Genomic DNA, 13,069 nt, shown 5'->3' with positions numbered 1-13,069 from the left:
AAGGTATGTTCCTAACAGAAGTTACATTATGGAGTGGACCATGAGATTTGCATGGACTGGGGATTTTCACTTTTGGATAGTCATCCACTCTTCCTTTTTTTTTAAGTTGGCAATGCCACATGCAGATTCCTTTTTCATGAGCATTTCTTAATTCTTAGTTATTTGTTATCATTGAGAGAAAATCTCTGCACTGTTTAATAACTTTTTTACTATTTTCTGTTATGAAAAATAGAAAATCTGTTTTAATTTTTCTTTTGGGGTTTACCGTATGAAAATGTTTGGTAATCTTACTTGAGATGGGAAAATAATTTAGAATTTAAAAACAGGCTATTCTTAGTTGAAAGGCAACTTGACTCATCCTTGGTCTGGGATTTTAGAGCCCAAATCTAACTTGTGAGGATTCAACATGGGCCTATGCCTGAACCAAAGCTATAGAGAAAAAAGGGATCAAGAATTGTCTCGGGAAAGTGAGGGGGATGGGTGGAGAGCATGGTTTCAAGTATCATGTTGTATTTATTTACCGAAAAGAAAAAAAGTATCATATTGTATCAGTCGTATCGATTGCCCACATAGTTTCAAGGGTAGAGCAGTAAAAAAATACATAATTTAAAAAAAAAAAAGCATGGGCAAAAGTGACCAATAAGCACCAATCCTTGCTGATACCAATCTGTATCATATCAGTATCAGCCAAGACCGAGACCAATACCAATATCAATACCGATACTAAGAACTAAATCTTGATTGAGAGAGAGAGGAAAATCAAAAGACTCAGAGTTTGTTAAGATGTTGGAAGTTTTTATAGAAGTATAATTGCCATATTGTGAATCTAGGAACTTGGATGTGTCTTAATATATACCCCTGTGTTCTTTCCACTAATAGCTTTTGGTATGGATTCTCCAATGGTGTTTGTTGGTTATTGTCCCCCTATCTCACATGGTATACTCATATCTGACCTATTTATACCATTTTGCCACTAAAATTATTTATCAATTAATATATCTCTTTTTGTATTTCTAAAACCACAATATATGAGATTTCTTCATATCCTCGTTCGCCATTTTGACCTATTTTTCATCTCTTGCTCCTTACCTTCTTAGTATCAACAATATGTAATAGTATTTTAAATTAATTAAGGGTTTTTCTTATTGATGTATGTCAAATAATTTTAAAATAATTTTTTTCAATGAGGATTAAATCTTGTTATTTTACATGTGCATTAAAAAAAAAATGCAAAACAATGATAGTTTTTCATAATGGCATAATGATAAATCACTTTCAAATAATTTTGAAAATTCATTTTTATCCCTAACCTAAAAAAAATGAATGTTATCCTTAGGCCATCGATGCTCTCGCAAATTAACCATTGTGTTAAAGATATATAGCCCTTTGAATCCTTCCATCCCAGAGTAAACCAATTTAATTAATCAGAATAAGAATTGTTTTCTTCAACAATCTTTTCTTTAAGAACAAGAGTAATGTTGGATACAATGTGATTTGTTTCTGATTTTGAATGATTTCTCTTTGAACAATTTCTTTCTCACAAACTAAATGGGGTTCAAATAAAACACGGATGTAAATGAATCTAATCTATTTGCCATCCTAATAGGATGGGAAGCCAAAAAAATGTTTGATCCTTTTGGAAAATCAAAGGCGTGAGGACGGTTCTCACGTTGTTTACAGGTAAAGCGTGGGAGGTCCATAAGATGGTGAATATAGCTAGTCTTCTTTGCCACATCTATACGCAAGGATGATTTTAAGAGGGTGGTCCCTTGTGCTTAGTATGGTAATTGAGTTAGATGAATCTAGCTATGGTTCCCTTCTTATGAATGCTTTTGAGTTCTTTTTTATGCATGCACTTAACCCGAGAGAGAGAGAGAGAGAGAGAGAGAGAGAGAGAGAGAGAGATTTAGTGAGAGCACCCGTTACTGGATAAAAAACACGTGGCAGCTATGTGACATGAGGTTAGATATCACCGTCAATCAGTTGGGGCATGGTGTCCCAGGCATTTACGATAAGCTTAAGGTAACCATAAGTAATAATCCCTCATGTGAGCACACTCTGTCACGTTTTTTTAATTGCTCAGATCATTAATTTAGGTATTGAAGAGTCCCTCCGAAATCAATCTTCGACGATTTCTTTGTTGTCACTTGGTCTACTATATGCAAATCTATGGTCGATCAACGTTGGTGATCTATCCACAACAGCTCTGATTCCCTTACGAAAGATTAATTTTGTTTTAAAAACCATATTTGTACTATATCAGATGATCCATTTTGGATAGATATCAATATCGATCATGATCAATAACTAATACGAATCGATCAGTATGGCTGATTTGATACTAATTCCTAAAACTGTAGAATAAATGTTTATCTGATAAGGCATGCCGTACTAACATGAAGATTTGTGGAAGAAAAATTTGTACTAGAGATTAGGTCTTTTGAAAAGGAAGCATCTCAATGTGATTTGTCTTTTTGATTTCAAATGATTTCTCTCTGAACCATTTCTTTCTCACAAACTAAATAGAGTTCAAATGAAACACTGATGTAAACGAATCTAATCTATTTGTGATTCCTATAGAATGGGAGGCCAAAAATGTGTTTGATCCTTTTGGAAAATAAAAGGTGTGAGGACGGTTCTCACATTGTTTATAGGTAAAGCATGGGAGTTCCATAAGATGGTGGATATAGCTAGTCTTCTTTGACACATCTATACGCAAAGATGATTAGGGGGTGGTCCCTTGTGCTTTGTATGGTATAGACTTAAATGAATCTAGCTGTGGTTCCCTTCTTATGAATGCTTTTGAGTTCTTTTTTATGCATGTACTTAATATGAGAGAGAGAGAGAGAGAGAGAGAGAGAGAGCATGAAGGTGATGGGATTGATTGTCCTGATATTAATATCCATACCAATACCTATCGGCCATGTTGGTCTTGAATCCTGATATACCTAAAATCACCCCGTTATTGGATGGAAGACACGTGGCAACTAAGTGGAGAGTCCTTGAAGGAGGTTAGACATCACCATCAATTAATCAGTTGGGGCATGGTCCCCAGGCAATTGTATGATACCCATAAGGTAACCATAAGTAATGATCCCTAATGTGAGCACACTCCCTCATTTGGATTCACTCTTTCCACATCTATTTCTTTGAAAACTACTTGTGCCCTTACGGATCACGCTTTTTTAGTTACTCAGATCACTTAACTTAGGCATTGAAGAGTCTCTCCAGAATCAATCTTCGACGACTTCTTTATTGTCACTTGGTCTACTGTGAGCAGATCTATGGTCGACTAACATCAGTTCAGTTACAAAATATTATTTTTTGTTTAAAAAACCATGTTTGTAGTATATTGGCTGATCCATTTAGGATAGTTATCAATATCGATCATGGCAAATAACTAATATGAATCGATCAATACGGCTGATTTGATACTGATTCCTAAAACGATAGAATAAACACTTATGTGATGAAGCATGCCGTATTAACATGAAGATTTGTGCTAGAAAAGTTTGCACTAGGGATTAGGTCTTTTGAAAAGGAAGCATCTCCAAACCCAAACCTTGGAAAGTAAAAGCCCACCCGCTCATGTGGAAGCTTAGNTTTTAATTTTTTTTCTTTTGGAACTAAATATTATATTTATTTGGAGAGTATTTTTTTATCTTTTTTGATGTTCATGTAGCAGAGAATAGGGGAAATATGTTGATGTTTTATGGGCCCCACTAACATGTGTGATGAGGCAGTGTACGCATGCGTACTTAGGAAATGGAGGTTTGATAAAGTACACCAGGGTTGAGATGAGGCATGACATTTGCGTTGATCTAATGTTGTATATAAATCTAACAATTCGAACCGTACGATGAAGTGGCGAGTATGAGGCTATGATATTCCCTAACGCATATGGTGTAGAAACGCAACCTTAAAATGATACAGAAAATAATGGAAAAACAAGAATAAATAATGCACACAAATTTACGAGGTTCGGCAAGATTACCTGTCTTCGGTGAGATGAGATCCTGCTTCACTATCAATGGAGAATAAGGTTACAGCGCTTGTCTTTCATACCTTTCAGTATTGCTTGCATTACAGAGAAAAAAACCCTCGTTATAAATATATAGCGAAAAACCCTAATCTAGAAAGTACACAATTGCCTTCAAATAAAGAATTCGAGCAGGGGACAACGCCCCCCTACACCCCCTGTCTGTTGAGGCACTGCACCCATACTCCGTAGATTAAATTGTGACGGAATACAAGACATCGTACACCAGCATATGATATGTAATTTTAGTAACAATAAGATTATAAGAGAGGTGGGTGAAAATTGATTATGAGGGAACATGATAAAGTGAAAACTTTAGAAACTAGGTTCAATTATAAATGAGGGGAAATAAATTAGATAACAATGCTACACAAAGAATTAGATTACAATAAGGTGGCTCTAGTGGGGAGATATATTTAGGCATCGTTTGACAATGTTCTGTTTCTGTATTTTCTTGTTCTCAGAAATAGAGAAACAACCTAAAAAGTGTTTGACAAAGTTGTTCCATTTCACCCGTTTCTAGAAACATAAATCAAAATTTATGCCTATTTATAATTCTAGAAACGACTTTGACGAAATAAGTCTGACTTGTTTCATCGTTTCTAGAAACAAATTTGAGAGGAAAAAAAAAGGCTGTTGTGCCCGATAAATTTCTCAATTATTTAAACCTAAAAAGAGGCAATCAAACCCTCTCATTTTTGGGTATCCGACGATACTATTGGGTTTTTTTAGTGGCATTATGTCTGTAAAAAACATTTTGAGAAACATGTTTATTAAACACCAAAAAATTCGTTTATGTTTATGGAAACGTGAAAAGTCGTTTCTGCTGCTTCTAGACATAGAAACAGCAGAAAACGTTATCAAACGGTGCCTCTTGAGTATTGTTTGACCCAAATATTTAGTCTATGGTATCAATGTGATCGATGTATTCATTTCAAATTGGTAGAAATTTTTTATAAGACAATTATATGCCTAATAATTATGTATGGAACTGAATGTTGTTGGGCCATGAAGATACAAAATATTAACAAGTGTTGTATTCATCCGTGGGTTGCTCAGATAATTAGGGCGAATTGGGGATTGTGTGGATATGTGCACGGTCTTAGGTTCGATTTCCCATTTGTGCATTTGTGATATGTAAGAAACAAGACTTAAGGAGAACCACAAGCTCCCAAAACCCTTAAAAGGGTAAAAAAACCTACAACCACGAGTAAAATGATGGAAATCAAAACATGTTCGAATGGAACAAAATATTAGACAATGGCAGAAGTTTCTAACGACAATCTCTGTAACTAGAATCAAAATTCATGGTAACACGATTAAAACCAGCTCTGATAGCCGATTGAAGTCCTAAGTCTAAGAACAAGAGCCTCACCAACAAAGCAGAGGTAGGGAAGAAGTGGTCATTTCAATTTAGGAAACTTGAAGCATACTAAAAGGTATGTTCCTAACAGAAGTTACATTATGGAGTGGACCATGAGATTTGCATGGACTGGGGATTTTCACTTTTGGATAGTCATCCACTCTTCCTTTTTTTAAGTTGGCAATGCCACATGCATATTCCTTTTTCATGAGCATTTCTTAATTCTTAGTTATTTGTTATCATTGAGAGAAAATCTCTGCACTGTTTAATAACTTTTTTACTATTATCTGTTATGAAAAATAGAAAATCTGTTTTAATTTTTCTTTTGGGGTTTACCGTATGAAAATGTTTGGTGATCTTACTTGAGATGGGAAAATAATTTAGAATTTAAAAACAGGCTATTCTTAGTTGAAAGGCAACTTGACTCATCCTTGGTCCGGGATTTTAGAGCCCAAATCTAACTTGTGAGGATTCAACATGGGCCTATGCCTGAACCAAAGCTATAGAGAAAAAGGGATGAAGAATTGTCTCGGGAAAGTGAGGGGGATGGGTGGAGAGCAGGAAAAAAATTGTCTGCAATTCCGATCTCGTACAATTCCGTGCAATACCACCTTCAGGCAGTGACACGTGTATTGATACCAATACAATGGCCCAGATCTGATTTAAATGCCTCTTCACTGATTTAATGTTTTATTAGTTGTACCAGATCTGGGCCATTGTATTAGTATCAATATACGTGTCACCACCTGAAGGTGGTATTGCACGGAATTATACAAGATCGGAATTGCAGACGATTTCAACCCGTGGAGAGCATGGTTTCAAGTATCATGTTGTATTTATTTACCGAAAAGAAAAAAAGTATCATATTGTATCAGTCATATCGATTGCCCACATAGTTTCAAGGGTAGAGCAGTAAAAAAATATATAATTAAAAAAAAAAAAAAAGCATAGGCAAAAGTGACCAATAAACACCAATCCTTACTGATACCAATCTGTATCATATCAGTATCAGCCAAGACCGAGACTAATACCAATATCAATACCAATACCAAGAACTAAATCCTTGATTGAGAAAGAGAGAGGAAAATCAAAAGACTCAGAGTTTGTTAAGACGTTGGAAGTTTTTATAGAAGTATAATTCCCATATTGTGAATCTAGGAACTTGGATGTGTCTTAATATATACCCCTGGGTTCTTTTCATTAATAGGTTTTGGTATGGATTCTCCAATGGTGTTTGTTGGTTATTGTCCCCCTATCTCACATGGTATACTCATGTCTGACCTATTTATACCATTTTGTCACTAAAATTATTTATCAATTAATATATATCTCTTTTTGTATTTCTAAAACCACAATATATGAGATTTCTTCATATCCTTCGTTCGCCATTTTGACCTATTTTTCATCTCTTGCTCCTTACCTTCTTAGTATCAACAATAGGTAATAGTATTTTAAATTAATTAAGGGTTTTTCTTATTGATGTATGCCAAATAATTTTAAAATAATTTTTTTCAATGAGGATTAAATCTTGTTATTTTACATGTGCATTAAAAAAAATATGCAAAACGATGATAGTTTTTCATAATGGCATAATGATAAGTCACTTCAAATAATTTTGAAAATTCATTTTTATCCCTAACCTAAAAAAAGGGAATGTTATCCTTAGGCCATCGATGCTCCCTCAAATTAACCATTGTGTTAAAGATATATAGCCCTTTGAATCCTTCCATCCCAGAGTAGACCAATTCAATCAGAATAAGAATTGTTTTCTTCAACAATCTTTTCTTTAAGAACAAGAGTAATGTTTGATACAATGTGATTTGCCTTTCTGATTTTGAATGATTTCTCTTTGAACAATTTCTTTTTCACAAACTAAATGGGGTTCAAATAAAACACGGATGTAAATGAATCTAATCTATTTGCGATCCTAGTAAGATGGGAAGCCAAAAAAGTGTTTGATCCTTTTGGAAAATCAAAGGCGTGAGAACGGTTCTCACGTTGTTTATAGGTAAAGCATGGGAGGTCCATAAGATGGTGGATATAGCTAGTCTTCTTTGCCACATCTATAAGCAAAGATGATTTTAAGGGGGTGGTCCCTTGTGCTTAGTATGGTAATTGAGTTAAATGAATCTAGCTATGGTTCCCTTCTTATGAATGCTTTTGAGTTCTTTTTTATGCATGCACTTAAGAGAGAGAGAGAGAGAGAGAGAGAGAGAGAGAGAGAGAGAGAGCATGAATTTAGTTCACAATATTGGTGATGGGATTGATTGTCCTGATATTAATATCCATACCAATACCTATCGGCCATATTGGTCTTGAATCCTGATATACCTAAAATCACCCCGTTATTGGATGGAAGACACGTGGCAACTAAGTGGAGAATCCTCAAAGGAGGTTAGACATCACCATCAATTAATCAGTTGGGGCATGGTCCCCAGGCAATTGTATGATACCCATAAGGTAACCATAAGTAATGATCCCTAATGTGAGCACACTCCCTCATTTGGATACACCCTTTCCACATCTATTTCTTTGAAAACTACTTGTGCCCTTAAAGATCACGCTTTTTTAGTTACTCAGATCACTTAACTTAAGCATTGAAGAGTCTCTCCAGAATCAATCTTCGACGACTTCTTTATTGTCACTTGGTCTACTGTGAGCAGATCTATGGTCGATTAACATCGGTTCAGTTACAAAAGATTATTTTTTGTTTAAAAAACCATGTTTGTAATATATTGGCTGATCCATTTAGGATAGTAATCAATATCGATCATGGCAAATAACTAATATGAATCGATCAATACGGCTGATTTGATACTGATTCCTAAAACGATAGAATAAACACTTATGTGATGAAGCATGCCGTATTAACATGAAGATTTGTGCTAGAAAAGTTTGTACTAGGGATTAGGTCTTTTGAAAAGGAAGCATCTCCAAACCCAAACCTTGGAAAGTAAAAGCCCACCCGCTCATGTGGAAGCTTAGTTGGGCTCCAAATTTGTCTGAAAAAAAAAAGGGTCAAAATCTTTGTGTTCTACCTTGGGAACCAGAGACCAAGTATTGGTACCTCAAAGACCTAAAAAAAAATAAAAAGTAAGCCTTAGCATATGGCATTAGCGTATGCTTGAATGGCAAGAAATTGACAGAAAATATTGAAAGCAATTATTAGTTTAGATAAGTTTTTCTTTAGTTGTAGAAAAGGAGTGTGAAATGATCATGTGATTGAATTTTTGAGTCATCATTCACTCTCCCACTCTTATTAAAGAGGTTGCGAGTTGAAACTATCCTCTCCTTTGGCCAACCTGCTGTTGGAGAAAAAACAAAAAACTCAATTTGTGAGTTCTTCTTTATCTCTTCTAAATGGTTTAAAGTATCTCCGATACCGATACGATACCTTCCGATACGTATCTTAAATTTATCCGATCGATACGATACACACCGATACGATACATGAAATTTTTAAAATCCTTTCGTATCGATATATATCATACGGTACATACCGATATGCACCAATACATTATCGATACGTACTAATACTCTATGAAAAATATAAAATCGAGGTGAAATATACATTTTGGTATGTATCGGTAAATATCGGTGAGTATTTGTATATATCGTTCGGTATGTATCGATGAGTATCAGTACATATCGGTGAGTATCGATATGTATCGATACGGTGCGCTACGGTCATATAATGGCCAAGATGGGTATTTTTTCAGAAAACATTATTTTTTGAGTGTTTTTCTTCTAAAATTGCTGCCAGCCATATTTCTCTCTAACTAAAGTGGAAATCAAGGTTGGGAACAAGGATTTTACATTTATAGGACAACTGCAAACCTTGAATTCTTAGTGCAATACCCTCAAAGTGTCTATGCATAATACATGTTATCAATAGCTTTTTTTAACAAATATTGTATGCAAAAGTGTTTAGAAAGATGTTTCAAATCCATTTATATGCGTATCTTTAGCGTATCTTAATGTATCTCCGATACGATACGATACCCTCAGATACGTATCTTAATTTTGGTCAACCGATACGACGACCGATACCGATACTTTAATCCTTGCTTCTAATTTTTTGTCCCCTTTGCCTTTCTTACCAGCCAAAGGCCTACAATACAAATGTGTGCTTGCTCATACGTCTCATCTCAAGTTCAACACACCTAAACTTTAGGTGTTAATTTAGAACCGAAATCGAAAATGGTCATTTAAAATTGAATCGAATCAAAACAAATCGATTTGGTTTTGATTTCAAAACCTAGATTTTTTTTTTTCGATTTCAGTTTTTGGATTAAAAGCGTTGGTTCAAACCAAACCAAATAAGTTATATATTTTTTTAATATTTTAATCAATGTGGATGCTAAATTGTATTCTTTTTTTTTTATGGATAATCGACCTGACAACTAAGGTATTTTATTAAATAGGCTCCTATTTGATTCTGGTTCGATTTGGCTTCAGTTTCTTGTATCTTGAAGCGAACCAACACGAATTGAAATCGAACCGAGTGAAAAGGGGTTTTCATCGGTCGGGCTGGGCCGATCTCAGTTAGGCCTAGCCGAAACTAGTGGGTCTATGTCCTCGGACCAGGACCTACATATTTAAGGAATGAGTTGATCTTGGTTGCTGTCATTTCAAGTTCGATCGGATTTCGGGCTTTAATCGGGTTTTTCCTAATCAGGCCTTAAATGAGGTAATGTACCAATAAAGCCTTAAACGGATCTTGAACGGTCTTTACTTTTCTTGGATTTAAGATACTTTAATTTATTTTATTAAATTATCAACAATTTAAAAAAAATATATTATACTTAATTACAATCAATAATTGATAAAAAAAAATATCAATATACACCCTATTCTATCCCCCTAAAAAAATCAAAATACCTATGGCTCCGTTTAATTACAATGGGAATTTAAAAGGAAGGAAAGTGAAATTTTTGTACTTTAAAAAGAAATGTTTATAATCGTTACCCCTATGATTGTATAGACTATTTAATTTTTTTTAACCAAAATAATATATTTTACATATTATAGCAAAGGATTTTGGATGCTAAGTGAATTGAAATTTTATGATCAACTATGAAATGATTTGAAATTAATGTTAAAGTCAAATGGATACTGATTACATATATTTCATTTTAAAGTATGAAAATTTCACTTTCCTTCATTTTAATTCCCTTTACAACTAAAGATAACCCATATAGACGGTCGAGCTAAATATGTCAGTCCGAGTCAGGCTTGTAAATGGGTCAGCTCGATCGGGAGGCCCATCGGGCTTACCCCTTGCACTGTATACTATCTATTTATAAACGGGACCGGGCTTAGACTCAACACGTTTATTAATCGAACTGGTCAAGTCGGGCCATAAACATGCCTGGGCTCGGTTGGGTCTATCAGTGCCGGCTTTGGGATTGACACCCGGGCAGTGAAACAGTAAACAGTGAACACTGAACACTGAACAAGCGAAAACCGAACATGCCATCTCTCATCTCTGGTACCTGAAACTGCTCCGAAGGTTTTGACAAGCGGATTCACATTGTCCCTAAGAAGTAAGAGTTTCCTCATCCTTACAATCTGATCTCTCTCTGTCTGTACAGTGTTCTTCTTTGATCATAATTTCGCTCTTCCACTTATCATGATTTGGGCAATCGTTGCATATTTTGTTTTTGCGAATTTAAATTCTCAACGGAGCAAGAGAAATATTTTGAGCATATATGAATCATTCGGCGAAATTAAGGGAAGTAAATCTCCAGCTTTGCATTTCCACTTCAAAGGAGCTTGTTGAAGATCCTCTCAAGTTCATGGAGTGGTTCAAGCAATGGAAGATCAAGATTTTCTACGGAGACATTGTACTCTGCTTGTCACAGAGTTCTCACTCTTTAGGGTTTCCGATTTGAAATATTTTCTGATGGCATCAAATTGCTTGTTGTAGGTTCGGAGAACGGTACTAGGTTTTTCTCCAGCTAGGGTGTTGGATTTTGGCTTTGGGACAGGTTCGGTTCTGTGGTGAGAAGCTGGTTCTTCTTTCTGATGATTCCCTGACTAGGGAGATTTCTTAACTTAGTACCTGTTTTGAATAGTGAATTTGATTGCTTTCCTTCCCATCTTCTTAGTGTTTGAATGTTGTTGTTCTTGATTAATAACAATGACATTGCAGGGCGTGAGAATGCTGGCCTCGTTCATTGGAGAGAGCCATCGAAATCAATGCAAAGGGCTGGCCAGAGCCTTTTACAGGGTAGTTAGTTGTATTATACCTTCTGATCTTGAGACATGCTTCTTCGAATTGGTGTTGATCATGATCGCTTTGAGGCAATTATAGTCCAATGTTGAGAATAGTGGTTAAGAATTTTACATCAACTTACTGCTCTATTATCCTAGAAATTTCTAGTTTCCTTCTTGCATGAGTCCATGGAACCCTAGCTTAACTATGAAAACCCATTTCAAGTTCTTGGCAGTACTTTTTTTATATAGCCTCTTAATCAAATGCTCCTCTAGGAATGCAACCTTAGAGTTTCCTATCATCCCGTGGCTTTAGAGTTCCCAAAATATTACAGAAAATTTGGAAATTGTAGCCACTATAAGTTATATCACCATTTTCTTTCTATTGATGTTGTGGAAATAACTAGTTCGATTTGGCCTTGCTGAAACATGGTCAGTTACTTGTATGTGGGTTACTGTTGTGAAAATTCTTAATTTGATGATGTAATTTTCTTCTCTTTCCTGTACAGTTAACTGTTATTGTTATTTTATTGTGCAAAAAATAGTTTACTCATTCTATATTTGTTTTTAACTGGATAAAGATGTATTCTTTCTGTACTTTTGAGAGTAGACTTGCGATTTCTTTATCAGCGAAAAAATGATTTTTGTTCTCATATGGCCCCTATTAAATGTTGGTGTGAATTTACATTACTCTTTAAAGCATTGAGTAGTTGCAGTGCAAACGATGGCTGTTGAATCTTGACATGTGCTTAAAGGCCATGGAATAGCCTCAGTGAAGGCCCTGTTGGCATTTTCCTGACCCACTAATTACATCATGAGAAAAATGCATGATAGGGTATCTAAAACTATAATTCCTTCGAAGGGAAGACTAAGTTAACTGGATGTCAAACCAATCACAAGATATGCACTTAAGCATAAATTCGTCTTTCTACAAACTGGACACCACCCTACCCATTTAAAAAGAAAAGGAAAAGGAAAAAAGGAGTTATCCTTCAACTTCTGGTTTCTGCTGATGATTTTAACCTTTCAAACTGGTGACTAAAGCATTCAGAAAATGATCACATAGCAAAGTCAGACAGAAAAGTTTTCAAACCTTGTGCCCTTATGGTGCAACATTTCCCCCTTGAGAAAGAAAGGATATGTAAAATATAGAGGTAATGCACAAACCCACCCATCTCTCTCATGATGTTCTGTGAAAAGAAGAAAAACGACTACTACACTATGACAAGAAAATTTAATCATAGAAGATATTTACTATAGAACCAAAGTACATCTCCCAATTCATGGACCTTACTTGTGCTTTTGAAATATTTTCGTTTACTGCTAATTATGGTTTTCTCCCCCGTTGAACTAGGAGTGAATTTGACAGCTTTTGGATCTTATGTGAGATGTCCTTGCACTTACAAGCATGATTCAATATGATTTTTTTTTTTTTATTTGGGTGGGGGGGG

General features: G+C 35.2%; 1 long non-coding RNA gene across 8 annotated transcripts in view; it reads left to right on the top strand.

Annotated features, from left to right (window-relative positions):
- The first annotated feature begins 10,791 nt into the window (after window positions 1–10,791).
- The window catches only part of LOC122060417, a 6,217-nt gene continuing 3,939 nt past the window's right edge, over window positions 10,792–13,069 (top strand). For 6 of the 8 annotated variants that reach the window (XR_006134394.1, XR_006134395.1, XR_006134401.1 and 3 more), the window contains exons 1-3: window positions 10,792–10,948; window positions 11,332–11,405; window positions 11,557–11,634. This is a non-coding gene — a long non-coding RNA (uncharacterized LOC122060417). The other 2 variants (XR_006134399.1, XR_006134397.1) reach the window with 2 other exon arrangements.

This window comes from Macadamia integrifolia, chromosome 14 (assembly GCF_013358625.1).
Source record: "Macadamia integrifolia cultivar HAES 741 chromosome 14, SCU_Mint_v3, whole genome shotgun sequence".
Lineage (NCBI taxonomy): Eukaryota > Viridiplantae > Streptophyta > Magnoliopsida > Proteales > Proteaceae > Macadamia > Macadamia integrifolia.
Note: the sequence above shows the minus strand (reverse complement) of the source record. Positions and strands in the feature narration are given on the sequence as shown.